Genomic DNA, 12,502 nt, shown 5'->3' with positions numbered 1-12,502 from the left:
TTCTGCCGCCCCAAGCAAAAAAAAAAAAAAAAAAAGCCGCGATCGCAATCGTGATCGGCGGCGGCAATTGGGAAAAAAAAAAAAGCCGCGATCGGTGGCGGCAGTTCAGCGGCAGGTCCTTCGCTCCTAGAGGGAGTGAGGGACCTGCCGCCCCCGAATTGCCTCAGGTGCCGCCCCTCTCGCTGGGCCGCCCTAAACACCTGCTTGTTAAGCCGGTGCCTGGAGCCGGCCCTGCTCTTAGCACCAGGCTTGGGAATGCTCTCGAGAACATGTGATTCACATGAGCTAATAAAATGATCAATCAGGTGACATGAAATGAGATCTCATTTCTTCGCCAATCAGAGCCCGTTTAGTGCTGACAGGAAATTCATATATTTTTTTTTTTAAAAAAAAGAGTTCTGTCCCATTCCATCACCAGCCCATCTGTCCCCAGTAGCACTGAGTCCAAACTTCTAGCAGAAGTAGCTATGGAAACTTTATGGACACTGAAAGAATTTACTTATCACTGAGAGGTTCCTGTGGAGATACTGTTAAAGGAGACCTGTGATGAAAACATTGTAAAAATGAAACCTCGATTAAAGACAAAGTGAAGGGAAATTGGAGGATTTGAATTCACTTTCCCTCTTGCTGCCTTCAGTACAGCAGCCTAATTGTCCTCATTCGCCAGTGCCTTGCAACTTGCATAATTATTGATTTCTGTGCAAAGTGTGTGTAAGGAAGTGAGTGGATAATTCTGACTTGGTAGCATGTTAGAACCAGCTTGCACAGGTGTAAATGACTACACAATGGGAAAGGTAGTGGAGACTTAGGCCCAGTGATTCTTACACCAAAATAGTAAGAAAGCCAAGGACAGGTCTCAACCTAAAGTTCTTGCATGGCAGTGTAAAAGACTGCTCCCACATGCCATGCGGGCAGGGGACTGGACTCGATGACCTCTCGAGGTCCCTTCCAGTCCTTGAATCTATGAATCTATGAATGCCAGGCTGGCCTGTGATGGGGTTTATATTTCATTTCAGGATAGTAGGCCAGCCTCATTTCTCAATAGATTTTAAAAAGTATAACAGATTTTTCTCCCCTCGAGGACTCAGTTTCTGAGAGTGAGACAGGAATCACCTCCTCTGAAGGCTCCAACCTGAGTTTTCATTCTCTCCAGTTCACTACTCAGCTGTAGAGTCTTGAAGAAGGAGAGGGTCAAGGGTACCTTTCATTTCTTTTGTTAAACTGCAGATTTCATGAACAGAGTAGCAATTACATTTCTGGCTTTGATTAAAGGAATGTTTCAGGGCCATTCCTTTTAGTTTCTGGAGAGATCTCCTGATAGCATCAATGACAAGGAGAGATCCCATTTACTGATCAGTGCAACCAGACTACATTTCTGACCCATTCCTTTATACCCAGTTTTAAATAATCTTCCTAACAAGAAGCGCTTATGGAGATGAAATATAAAATAGACAGTTAATTATGTATATGAAGAAACTGTTTGAATTAAATGAGGATTGTTCCCTGTGAGCAGGGACAACTTTAAAAAGTTGAAATATAAAATATTTTAATAATTTTTTAAATTGAAATGAATTAGATAGAAATTGAGCTGAAAGTTACCTGGAGAACTCCACAGGAAGTTCATGCTGAATACGGCAGATTCCTATGAACCGGGGGAGGGATAGCTCAGTGGTTTGAGCATTAGCCTGCTAAACCCAGGGTTGTAAGTTCAATCCTTGAGGGGGCCACTTAGGGATCTGGGGCAAAATCAGTACTTGGTCCTGCTAGTGAAGGCAGGGGGCTGGACTCGATGACCTTCCAAGGTCCCTTCCAGTTCTAGGAGATGGGATATCTCCATTATTATTCTTATTATTATTATTTACATTTCCATGACGTGAAAAATGAGTGTACAGGTAAAATGTAAAAGCTAAATACAGTAATGGACTTTTAAAATTATTTGATCTGAGAACCATTACTTTGAGGCCAGCACAAAACTTGCTTGACCTTTTTACATCCCAGCTTTCATTAAATGTAAGATGTACTGAGTAAATAGCTAGGAGAAGTAATCACTTTCTGGTATAAATTACATTTTCCTGAGGACACTTAGTAGATATAGAAGGTTACATAAAATGTATAGACAAATAAGATAAGACAACCTACACAAATATACAACAACCAGAGGACTTTTTTCCATACATACCTTAGCATCTCAGCTGGGACTGATTTTCAATGAAGCCTTACTCCAGACTTGTGCTTTTCCAGCGCTCACTTGCACATCCAATGCATAGAGTCTAACATCTGCAAGACAGATGACTGAATTTGCCTGTGTAAAACAAATAGCTGGAATTTTCAAAGCTGCTGCTGTCCTGTAGCTATGAACCACCAACTTACACAGATATGTCCATTACAAATAAGGCTCCAGTCCTGCAAGCACTCATGAAGTGGGGGCTCTTTGCACATGCATGGATTTGATTGCAGGACTAGGCCAAAGTGGTAAAGCCGTTAGAGCAGACAGGTTTCCTCCCCCTGTGTGTCAGTTAGGCTGCAATGCATGCTAGTTTAATAGTAGCCCCAGGAAGTGGGCTAAGAAGGGTTTCTCACAAACACAGCATCTGCCTTTAAACAGTAATGTTTTAATGTAAATAATCCATTTAAAATTACACTCCCTGGGCTAGATTCTAGATTGATATACATCCCTGAAAGCAATGGAGTTACATCAGTTTACTTCAACTAAAAGTCAGGCCCTCCTCCAAACAGTCTGTTGTAATGAAAACCCTTCCTCCCTCCCCCCTGACGAGCACAGGCAGCTGAGCACTGCTCCTCAGACATAAGTAAGGAAATAGACAAAGTGATTAAACCAACGCGGTGCGCTTCTGCCTTTGCTTGCACATCATACTCTTCCTCCCCGTCTTACCCCATCATGCTCACTTCCCTTTCTGAATTAAAGATTGTCAGTACAGGGCATCTCCCTGCCTGTTTTTAACCTAGCTTAGCCCAATAAGTCCCAACGCCAAGCCAGACCTTGGCAATGCTACAACAATAAAGAAAGGCCCTAAGCAGCTCCAATCAGCAGCTAAACATTCATTAACTACAGCTGAGCTGTAAAATAGCCAAGGTCAGGTATGCACCTTATTAGCTACTCTGGCCCCTATTCTCCCCAGCTGATAGGGTGACCAGATGTCCCGATTTTATAGGAACAGTCCTGAGATTTGGCGCTTTTTCTTATATAGGCGCCTATTACCCCCCACCCCGTCCTGATTTTTCACACTTGATGTCTGGTCACCTTACCAGCTGGTAGCTTTCTTAATAAATATATCGATCTAGAGCACATATGGGGGAACTCTCCCTGATTCTACATTGCCCTACACCTGGTCTAGCCAGTGCAAAGGCGGTACCATTCTTCAGTGGTAATTGTACACTCACTTTCCATTACTGCTTTGCATAGGTATAAAAGGCTACACAAGATGCAGGGCAACAGATAATGAGGAAACTTGAGCCCACTACCTAAGCTACAGGCCTACTTATGTCCCTAGTGAAAGTGTCAATAGAAACAAGGGCCTGCAGCAATATATACAATTATATAGCCATAGGTTTATTTGACTTTATCTTACAATAACAGTTTACCTTTGCAATTGCAGTTGTGTTTGGGGAGATAGGTCAAAGCAGTAGAAAACACCCTCATCAAAATGAAGACTGGGTGAGAGTAAACACCTGGAGCTAATATCCTGAAAACATTGCTTGTTTAATGATTGCACACTTACTCTCATCACAGCTGTAGGAGGACTCAAATCAATAATATAAGTTAAGACTGGCTAGCTGAAGTCACATATTGGTTGATCATCTCTGTATCAGACAAAGTATAAGTGGCTAACTCAGAAGAGACAAAAATCTGACAATCACTCTCTGGTTGGAATCTCCTTTCTTCTATAACTATGTAGTTTTATTTACATAATTCAAAACAATACTCTGAAGCATAGGCCCTCCAACATCAAACCCCATTTTGAGATGCTGAGGTATGCTAATATATCTCTCACCAACTATGATTTACATACTATTTCCATAGTATAAAATTCCTAGCACGTAATCTATTAACACTGTTGCAAGTGTGCATATGTATGATCACTGACTGCTTAGAAGCTCTCATTAGAAATCAGCAACTATATTGAACAAACATTTGCCTTTAACTCAGTGTGTGACTAAGAGTTTCTGTTAACTATTGGCTTAACCCCACAGCCCCAGGGTATTAGGGGGGTGAGTTGCTGCTCTGCCATATTCTATTTAGGAAAGCTAGCACCTCATGTTGAAAACTTATTGCATGCATGTCTGTGACACTGTTCAGGTGTTACAAGGGCAATCAGGAAAATAGCAGGCATTTTGAGAACAGAATAATATTAATGATCACTGATTCAGTGCTTTGGCTTCATTACAAAGGGCTTTGGCCATCATTTGCCCAATATTTATATTGGGAGAGAGAAATCAACTAGAGTAAGCTTGATGAAATTCACCCAACACATCAGACATAGAGCTAGGAATTGAACTCCAGTCTCCCTGCTTCAATACTGTTTTCTTAGTCTCTATACTACACTGCCTGTCTGGAAGCTAAGCTTTCAAAATATGCAACCCTTTCTAATAATGCTTCTACTGCAACCAGATGTCTGGTCTGCTGCTTTGGAGAAAGGTCTGTAGGATACAGGGACCATGGTGCTTATTGTATTGCTTTTGTTTACACTATGATACTTGTATTGCTATGCTTGTGCATTAAAGATGTCTATAGGGTAACACGTGTAGAAATATAGGTATATTTTTCCAAACTATTGTCACAGATAGTTCTCTCCCAAGGAGCGAGAGCTTGCAGCTGAAGTATTTGCTTTCAGATCTGTTTGAACTGCTTGTAGATAGGGTTCTAGAACACAGGCTCCTTAGCAGTAGATGGGGACCAATACAATCCTATTAGGTGGAGTGTTCTTAAGTTAGAGGGAAGTTTCTTTTGATTTTTCTTGAGAATCATATTCCCACAGTCTGCAACCCTTGCATTTGCCCTCAGATGCTTATCAGTGTGGATGACTGAGCCATAAGGAATTGTGTTCATAATAAAAGAAATTCTAAATTATTGTGCAAACAACTCAAGGGGAACTCTATATTGGAGCACCTGTGCCATCTTCCCTGTCACTTGAATACACCTCCATAAATTGCAGATCACCACAGTTGTAAAGTAAAGTGTCTTGACTTTACTCCAGCCTGTAGCATCTAGAATGGTGAGGAGCTAAAATAAATGTACTTGGAAGTTGCTTAACTTGCAACTTCCTCCAGAGTGAGGAAGAATTTGCCCAGTACTCTGCATAATAGCATTCCTTTATAACCTCCACTGAACCGAGTGCTATGGGGAGTGGGGGAGAGTGTGTGTGATGGGAAAAGAGACAGGACATGGCCATGGATTATTGTAAATACTTAAATACATCCAGAAGATGAAAATAAAATGTGGAGCAAACAGGATTTTTCAGTTCTTCCTACTGCCAATCGGGAATAGCAACTCAATCACTCAAGTGTGCTTCAGAGGGCTTGTCTACACTGGCACTTTGCAGCGCTGCAACTTTCTCGCTCTGGGGTGTGAAAAAACACATCTCTGAGCGCTGCCAGGTTCAGCGCTGTAAAGTGCCAGTGTAGACAGTGCATCAGCACTGGGAGCCGCACTCCTGGTAGCTATTCCCCTCTCTCCCAACACTGGTGCCCTATCCTCAGAAGTTAAGGAGAACAATTTTTTGCCTTCCACCTTGTAACAACCTTTTATGTACTTGAAAACTTTTATCGTGTCCCCTCTCCATCTTCTCCTCTCCAGACTAAACAAACCCAATTTTTTCAATCTTTCTTCATAGGTCATATTTTCTAGAACTTTAATAATTTTTGTTGCTGTTCTGTGGACTTTCTCCAGTTTGTCCAGATCTTTCCTGAAATATGGTGCCCAGAACTGAACACAATATTCCAGTTGAGGCCTTATGAGCGTGGAGTAGAGCAGAATTACTTCTGGTGTCTTGCTTGCAACATTCCTGCTAATTCATCCCAAATGATATTTTCTTTTTCTGCAACAGGGTTACACTATTGACTCCTATTTAGCTTGTGTTCCACTATGATTCCCAGATCCCTTTCTGCAGTACTCCTTCCTAGACAGTCATTTTCCATTGTGTACGTGTGCAACTGATTGTTTATTCCTCAGTGGAGTCCTTTGCATTTGTTCTCATTGAATTTCATTATGTTTACTTGAGACAATTTCTCCAGATCATTTTGAATTTTAATCCTGTCTCCAAAGCACTTGCAACCCCTCCCCACTTGGTATCATCCACAAACTTTTATAAGTGTACTCTCTCTGCCAGTGGTGGGCAACCTGCGGCCTGTGGGCTGCATGCGGCCCATCAGAGTAGGCTGATTGCGGGCAGCAAGACATTTTGCTGACGTTGACCGTCTGCAGGCATGCCCCCCTGCAGCTCCCAGTGGCCACAGTTCGCTGTTCCCGGCCAATGGGAGCTGCGGGAAGCGGCAGCCAGCATGTCCCTGCGGCCTGCTGTTTCCTGGGAGCTGCCTGCAGACAGTCAACGTCGGCATAATGTCTCGGGGCCCACAATCAAATTACCCTAATGGGTCACATGCGGCCTGTGGGCCGCAGGTTGCCCACTACTGCTCTATGCCATTATCTAAATCATTGAGGAAGATGTTGAACAGAACTTCATGCAGGACTGCGGAACCCCACTCAATATGCCCCTCCAGTTTGATTGTGAATCACTGATAATTACTCTCTGGAAATGGGTTTCCAACCAGTTACGTACCCACCTTATTGTAGTTCCATCTAGGTTGTACTTCCCTAGTTTAATTACGAGAAGGTCATGCAGGACAGTATCAAAAGGCTTACTAAAGTCAAGATATACCACCTCTACCACTTCCCACCTATCCACAAGGCTTGCTACACTCTCAACAAAAGCTATTAGGTTAGTTTGATATGATTTGTTCTTGACATATCCATGTTGACTATTACTTATCACCTTACAGTCTTCTAGGTGTTTGCAAACTGATTGCTTGATTATTTGCTCCATTATCTTTAGTTATTAATGGGTATGCGGTGGGGGTGTCACAGTTGGTTGGGGGCAGAGCAGGAGCTGCTCTCCTGCTGTTGGAACAGTCCCTAGGTGATTGTTCTAGCCAGTGTAACTTAGCGCAACTCTGTGACTGCTCTACTTGCCCCAGCGTAAAACTACATCTATACCTGGAGCTAAGGGTATGATTCTCAGCTTTGGCAGAGATACTCATGCTCGCTCTCATCGAGCTAACTCACTAAAAATAGTAGGGTAGACAAAGGCAGAAGTGAGTGGCAGCACAGACTAGCCACTCTGAGTACATACGCAGGGGATCCAGGTGAGTATGTGCTTAGGCAGCTAGCTCATGCTGTTGCCTATGCTATTGTGGCTACATCATTAGTTTTAGCACTTTAGTTTGATGAGATCTAGCATAAGTATGTCTACATAAGCTGGAAATCACACCCTGATCTTCAAGTGTACACATAGCCTAACTGACTTGTTAAGAGTGCCCTTCGCCTCCCCTGTTCGTCAGCTGCACCAAGAGTGATCTTGACACTGCTGAGGACTGTGCCAAATGTGCAAATAAGAATATAAGCATGACCATACTGGGTCAGAACAAAGGTCCATCTAGCCCAGTATTCTGTCTTCCAACAATGGCCAATGCCAGGTGCTTCAGAGGGAATGAACAGAACAGCTAATCATCAAGTAATCCATCCCCTGTTGCCCATTCCCAGCTTCTGGCAAACAGAGGCTAGGGACACCATCCCTGCCCATCCATTGATGGACCTATCCTCCATGAATTTATCTAGTTCTTTTTTGAACCCTGTTATAGTCTTGGCCTTCACAACATCCTCTGGCAAAGAGTTCCACAGGTTGACTGTGCATCATGTGAGGAAATACTTCCTTTTGTTTATTTTAAACCTGCTGCCTATTAATTTTATTTGGTGACCCTTAGTTCTTGTGTTATGAGAAGGAGTAAATAGCATTTCCTTATTTCTTTCTCCACACCAGTAATATCCCCCCTTAGTAGTCTCTTTTCCAAGCTGAAAAGTCCCAGTTTTATGAATCTCTCTCTTGTATTAAAGACAAGATTGGGCCCCCATTTTTTAATGAATTTTTACTTGTCAATTTTAAGGTAAAAGATTGCCTAAGTCAAAAGTAGTACTTTTAATTTATGGGGGAAATATTGTTACAGTAGTGATCTACATTGGGCAATAATGTCATGGCCTATAGCCTTGACATTACTTCCTATTCTTAGTTACTTTTTTTTTTACCAATGAGTCAACAGTGTCTCTGTCTTAGTGCTCTCTTTGGATCTCAGGGTTAGAGTACAAATTTGTTGCCCTATCAGGAATAATTCAAACAGGGCTCAGCCAGTATCTCTAATCTAACAAATCCAAGATACATCTTAAAAAGAAACAACAGATTGTGAGTTTTATGAATATCTAGTATGAAACCTTGGATTTGTTTGTTTGCTATCAACACGAGCTGTTTCAAAGTAAAAAAAAAGAAGAGCAGATCATTAATGTCAATCTGCCTGTGTGGTTTTTTTATTTATTTTTTTCTATCAAGATAAATTGTTGTGTGCTATCTTTTCAAATCAATGAATTGCAAATTGAAGAAAGCAGGGATAAAAACAAACTACAAATTGATGCAAAATCATTGGCAGGCATTTCCGAGCAATATATTTTAAAATTATTTAACTATGTGTGTGATTTTAAATGAAAATTACTTAATTCTGTTTTGTAGTTTGTTTATATGTTTGTTTGGTGTGTGTGTGGTTGGTTTGTTTGTTTTCAGTATTGGGGCCTTTTTCCAAATTCTTGGTCCACACTTAGACTGTAAAATCTTTAGGACAGAGATTGCCTCTTATTCTGTATTTATACAGCACAGAGCATAACAGGGCTCTGATTTGATTACGGGCTCTGGGCACTACTTAAATACTACTAAGATATCAATTATGCCATACTGGAATTGTGAACAAGAGCCAAAATGTGTTCTGCTTGTTGTTGTTGTTGTTTTTAATCAGTATTGCTCAGGTATTAGTCAATGGAAGCTTTTAGCCTGATTTTCAAAAGTGATGATCATCTATCTATTTTGGTAGCTTAACTATGGATTTAGGAGTCTAATTTAGGGGACCATTTTTGAAAAACGTTGCATTAGTATTGTCCATGAAATATATAAGTTAGGGAATATTGAATCACATTAGATAAAATATGCTTTCTTCATAACCACAAACTTTTGCCCAAAACTTGCACTAAACCTAAATGGAACCCTTTGCAGGTCTGAAGAAATTTGGTTAATTCACATTTTCCTCATTATTTTAAATGTTCACATGCCTCTTTTTTTCAGAGTTCCAGGAGGAACTCAATGCACTGAGATTTGATCTGAAGCCCATTGAACTAAATGTGAGTCTTTCTATATGATTCAGGCTTTGGATTAGGACCTTAGACTGAGATATCAAAGGTATTTAGCTGCCTAACTCCAGTGGGATAAATATTTTGCACAGGCTGCCTTTGGAGATTTTATAGCTTGATCAAAAATAGCAAGTAAGGAAAATCTCATGAGAAAATCTCCCATCCCAATTTCACAGACACCAGAGGTCTGAATAATTTGCATACGTTTCTAACTCATTACAGAAATAAACCTCCAAACCTTTTTTAGTTTACCCAGCACTATTAAAATACTGCATATTCACACCATTTCTGGTGTGAGATCTCTTTATAACTAATTTCTGAGCAGATTAGAGAAGTCTAAAGTGTATCACACTAATAAATCTTACCTCCTGGAATCTACCACATTGGATTTCTAAAAATTATAATTCTGGCATCTCATTCTGTGACTATTCCAAATAATTTGCAACACTATGTTGAGGGTGGTGGCTGGGAAGCTGAGTAGCATTTTTTTTCATTAATGCATCTTATGAGGCACTCCATGGTGCCAAGAGTCAACTTTTCATGACCTGAACATTACATACTATATGGCCAGGAGTCTCACAACATGCCCTGCTATATTTCATTTTTCCCAAGTTTAAAACAAAGGACTGTTTCATTGTTGTATCATTGTGACCTGTTGCAGAGAATGTCACTCATCCAAGTAGCCAGTAGAAATATTACACATTTTACATGCTTGGATAGTTTCCCAACATGTCCACTGTCAAAATGATGAGGGTGAAGAAGGTATGCACATGAAAAAAGACAAGTAGTTTAAAGGGCTTTCTTGCCTCTTTTAGATGCCATAATTATACACTTGGGACAGATGCTACCAAACGACTGGGTAGGGTCAGTAATATGTTTTCAGAGCACATCTGGGTTTTGGTGACTCACTTGAAATCTGGGCATGAAGAACCCCAAATAAGAAGTCTTTGAAACCCAATTTTAAAACTGAGTTTAATGAAGTAGAGTTCCAACTGTTCTCAGTGACATTGTTTTTCCCTCAGTGCTAAATTACCAATGTCAGATATATAGGCGACCTTAAAAAGGCTTTCTCCTCCCCCCCTTTTGACATTTTCTTTATATTTCTAGGAATATTTCCATATGAAGTATCCATGTACATCTGTGAAAACCAACTGACTTCAGTGGAACTGTGTTGACCTAACAGTCCACTCAGAAATCCAAGTTTCTTATGGACTAATTTGGATGTTTTAAAAAAAGTTATAGTGAGCTATTAATCAATATTCTTCACTATCAAAGTGGTGTCTGATGTGTGCAATGTCAGGGGTACTGAAGGAAAGTTGAGGGATCTGAATAGTCTTTAAAACTTTCATAAGTGGTCAAGATATAAGGCACTTTCTGTGGGAAAATCCAAGGTCCCAAAGGGTTACAACATCATTCTAAACAAGTACTTGCTACCTTACAGGTCCCGAGACATCTTCAAAATTAGGAATTGTTCTTATTGCAAATGAAGTGTTTATTTTAACAATGAATATTATTAGCTGATTATTAGAGAGACAAGGTGGGTGAGGTAATATCTTTATTGGACCAACTTCTGTTGCTGAGAGTTGGTCCAATAAAAGATATTACCTCACCCACCTTGTCTCTAATATCCTGGGACCAACATGGCTACCACAACACTGCATTTGCTGATTATGTGACTTATTGGTTCATTATGTATGCAACTTATTTTCTTTGCTTATGCTTCTGATTACATCTTTGAACATAAAATTCAGTATCCGTGAGCTTCCAAGGAGTTGCCACATCTTAAGCTAAAAGCAGTACTGGAAGTGAAATGCTGAGAACTACATGCCATTAGGTGAGAATGAGGCATTGTGAAAATAGCAAATGTTTTCATAATTATTGTTTTAAAGATAATTACACATGAACTGTATCTGGATGGCAGATTCTAAGACTGTGCACAGGAATTCTCTGAGTCATCCAGCTGTCAGGGGTTTGAACCCTGCACCTGAATAAAGGTGCAGGGTAATTACTGCTGAGACAGAGTGACAGGTGCGACTTATTAATGGCAATCAGGACCATAAGAGGTTTGGAAGTCTTGCTCCGTGGGACAGAATAGCTTCTGTATGGTTAAGATACTAACAATCAATCTTAGGGAGAAACTTTAGGCTGAGATTTTCATTCTGTTGTTATTGGAGTCCCAAAAAGCCAGTTCCAAACCCCGGCAAGGGGGTAAGTTTGGACTGTATTCAGAATGGCCGTGATTCAGCAAGGGACTGAAGCATATGAGTAATTCCATTGGCTTTAATGGGACCACTCTTACATTTAGTTAGGAATGTGAGTGCTATCAACTGTGTGCAATAAACAGGGTTAATAGCAATCTCTCATTGGAGACAAAACAAAAAAAGCCACTTTGGACTCATTCCTTTATCTCAATGATCCCAACTTCAACATTTTCATTCCTGTATTTTGAGCTCAATTCTTACTGTTTAAGGTGTATATTTTAAAATATTTTATTTTTTAAGAATCTGAGTAACATGGATGCAGTCTAAACAAAATGGAGTCTAAACAAAATTCTAAATAATTTCGGATAGTTTAATTAATCTTGTCAGACTAAATAGGCTGTAGCAAAAGTCACAGAATACTGAATTTAGATTAAATCAACCATAAAGTTCTAAAAATAAAGACTATGTGCTTTCAAGTTCTTCCTCTGAGGCATATTCACCAGTTTACTGTTTTCTAAAGTTATACACACTTGTCTTCCAGTATCCCATGGCTCCTCTGTCCAGCAGAAGATGCACATTGATAGCCTAGTGTTGTGCTGAAAAATCGTAACGATGTTGAATAATGCTCCTGAATTTAAAATAACCGACCTGAGTCTGATCTTGTTGACACTGTAAATCAGTACTATTTTCACTGAGGCAAATGGATCTACCAGTGGTATAAGAGAAGAATCTGGCCAATTGATTAGCATAGGTGATCTGGGAAAGGTTAGAAGATGACAAGGGAAACAAAACCCCACACCCACTCATTTCAAGTCTTGGGGGCATAGGCCCAGATCCTCAA

This window comes from Chrysemys picta, chromosome 1 (assembly GCF_011386835.1).
Source record: "Chrysemys picta bellii isolate R12L10 chromosome 1, ASM1138683v2, whole genome shotgun sequence".
NCBI classification, from domain to species: domain Eukaryota; kingdom Metazoa; phylum Chordata; order Testudines; family Emydidae; genus Chrysemys; species Chrysemys picta.
Note: the sequence above shows the minus strand (reverse complement) of the source record.